This window comes from Acomys minous (assembly GCF_964271855.1).
Source record: "Acomys minous genome assembly, chromosome: 1".
In the NCBI taxonomy this organism is placed as follows: Eukaryota; Metazoa; Chordata; class Mammalia; order Rodentia; family Muridae; genus Acomys; species Acomys minous.
The window spans coordinates 41,048,458-41,051,752 of NC_140483.1; positions in this window are offsets into that span (position 1 = coordinate 41,048,458).

A 3,295-nucleotide genomic window follows, 5' to 3' on the forward strand; every position below is an offset into this window, starting at 1 on the left:
TGGGCTTCTTAATGGTTTAGCTTTAAACAAAACAAAATCCTTGTATGGGCCGTGGTGTGAACTGTAGTCCAAGGATCTAGGTGATAAAGATAGTATTGTCTGTGAGGCTGTCCAAGACTACATAGCAAGACCCTGTCTCAAACAAAGCAAAAAGAAACTAAACAAATCCTAACAACAACAAAAAGCCAGGTGTGGTGGCGCATGCCTTTAATCCCAGTACTCGGGAGGCAGAGGCAGGCAGATCACTGTGAGTTCGAGGCCAGCCTGGTGTACAAAGTGAGTCTAGGACAGCCAAGGCTACACAGAGAAACCCTGTCTCAAAAAACAAACAAAAACCAAAAACAACAAAAAGCTAAACCAACCAACCAAGTCTGCAAACCCACAGATCGCCCCCAAACAAGCAAACAAGAAGAACGGGGAAGAAGTTGAAAAGTCTACATCAGGTGACAGGAAACAAGCACAGAGTTTATCTTTGAAAGGATAACTTTCAGGAACTCTCCCAAGAACTAGAGTTATAGAGTAAGGCTTCTTGGAGTGTTCTTCATAGCAATCAGCAGCCAACTAGCAGCATCTCCACAGCTAACATTGTAACTGTTCTCCCATATCCCCACTTTTCTTCCTAAACTCAGTTCACGTGCTCGCTCTCCTTGTAGACACATGGAATTTGGTAACTAGTTCTGGCCGGTGAAATTTGATCAGCCATCTGTGCCCCTTCCTTCCAAATTAAGCCTTTGAAAGCTCCTGGTTATTCTTCACTTTCTTTCTTTTCTTTTTTTGGGCGGGGGGGGGGTTGTTTTTTGAGTCAGGGTTTTTTTTTTCTTCTTTCCTTTCTTTCTCCCCCCCCCCCGGGGGCGGGGGGTAGAATCTGCTGTTCTTGGAACTAGCTCTGTAGATTCCTGCCTCTCTCTGCCTTCCGAGTGCTGGGATTAAAGGTGAGAGCCACCATAGTCTGGCCTCACATCAAGTTTTGTTGGAGTGAAGAGATAAAAATAGATTAAAGAAGTTACACTAATTTGTCAGAAGTGTCTTTCCATTAAAAGAGTTTTAGTTCAAGGTCTAACTTTTTTTCCCCCCTAAGACAGGGTTTCTCTGAGTAGTGCTGGCTGCCCTGGACTTACTCTGTAGACTATGCTGACCTCAAACTCAAGGTCTAATTTTTAAAACAACTTTGACTCTAAGTATCCCATTAGTTTTCTATTTTAAAAACAATCCTGTGACTCTAAACACAATATTAAATTTACCCCAAAGTTTCTATGCTGCCTATAAATGATCGCTGTCCTCAACATTAATGACTTGCTTAACCTAGTCAAACATGATTTCCAAAAGCATTTGGAGCAGAGCAAAAGGTTCTAAGTCATGAACATTCTGCTTTGACGGAAGGAAGATGGTTGTCCTGCGGACTCTCAGGAGGGCGGAGGAACAGCATTCCGGATTAGTCGGGTTTTTGTTAACGTGTGAGGAAAACTTGAGGGGCTTTTTTAAAGTCAGAGAATTGCTTGGACGGACAGTAAGTGTGATGACGAATCCTGGCTTTCAACTTGACCACATCTGGAATCAACAAAACTCATGCATCTGGGCACATCTGTGAAATATTTTCTCGATTGAAACATTCGATGAGAGAAGACTCACCCCAAATCTTTGCCACACCTTCTGGTGGCAGCCTATAGGAAAGGAAGTGAGGCTGGCCACGTTTGCTTTTTGCCTGCTTCCCCTCACTTTGCCTGTAAGCTCACGTATCCTGCCGCTGAAGCATTACTTTCCTGATATTATAACCTACTTCTCTGGATTCCAACAAAGACTGAAGACCAGCTGACACATCTAGCCCCGGGACTTAACAATGACTAGGCTCTGGGCCTTTCAGTTTGGAGACATATAGTCACCGTCTGACTAGCCAGATAGCCTGAAGGACACTCTAATACATCCCCTTTAAAGATATATATATCTCCTTAATGATATATATTATTGTATATTTTAATATATTTATTTTATTGTTCTGTTCCCATAGAAAACCCTGAATAATACAGCAAGTAAGAAAAACTTAAGCCACAGAAAAGGAATAATGCCCTAATAATGTTACCGGAAGCTACAAACCAGCTTGCCCAATTTCCAGTACTGTTTATTCTCTCACGGGGCAAGTGCCTTCCAATCTATCATCTGCTATTCTTGATTATCTTTCAAGAGAACATGACCGAGGCAACATTTTGAAGTTAGGGGCCTTTCATTTATTTATTTATTTATTTTGGTTTTTTGAGGCAGGGTTTCTCTGTGTAGTCTTGGACTCACTTTATAGACCAGGCTGGCCTCATACGGGACCTTTTTGAAAATTTATTTTAAAAAATTTAACTTGTTACATCTTCAGCTCAAAATTTAAATGCAGTAATAACTGAATAATTTCTTGAAGGCTACCTGGTTTTGTTTTGGGGAATGATTGTAGTTTTAGGTTTGTAATATAATATTTACTGAAAGAGATAAGGAGGTTGACATAAAAACAGCCACAAGAGAACCAGAAGGAACAACTGAACTTGGTGGCCCACATCTTTAATCCCAGCACTCAGGAAGCAGAGGCAGTTGGATCTTTGTGAGTTCAAGGCCAGCCTGGTCTACAAAGAGAGCCCAGGACAGCCAAGAAACCCTGTCTCGAAAACCAAAAAAAAAAAAAACCAAAAAACAAAAAACAAAAAAACAAACTAACAGGCACACCAGCTTCCAGAGTTGAAGGTCACTTTCCTTAGATCTTGCGGGTTTTACTCAGCAAGGATGAAGGCTCTACCAGACTGGGACGCCGAAGACCCAAAGTCTGGAAAGTTCTGCGGCTGAAAATTTTGAGGATTTCGAGTGCTGGGATGCCTAAGAGGACGAAGTCAGGGGCTGAAAGGCCAAGTCCAAACCTCCGCAGCGCGCGGGAAGGCGCAACCCGTGGGGCCTAGGCAGGCCCAGGAAGGCTCCAGGGAGTGGGGGGGATGCAGACTGGGAGGAGGCGCCCCGTCAGCAGGCGCGGGCTGAGGGCTGCGCGGGCGCTGCGGGCGTTTGGCGTGGCCTGGCCGCGGGCGGGCGGGCGCCTGGCCAGGATGTGGGCGTGGCCTGGCGGTCGGGGCCTGCACGAGGCACCGCCCCCTCCCCTACGCCGGGGGCCTCCCCGCGCGGAGCACGTCCGCGTCCCGCGCCTCCTCCGCCTCCTCCTCTCTTGCTCGCTCGCTCGCTCGCTCGCTCGCTCCTTCCCGCCCTCCCCGCAGCTCAGGCCGAGCCGGCTCCCCCCCCCCGCCCGCCCCCTCCAGCTCCCGCCCCCCCACCCCCC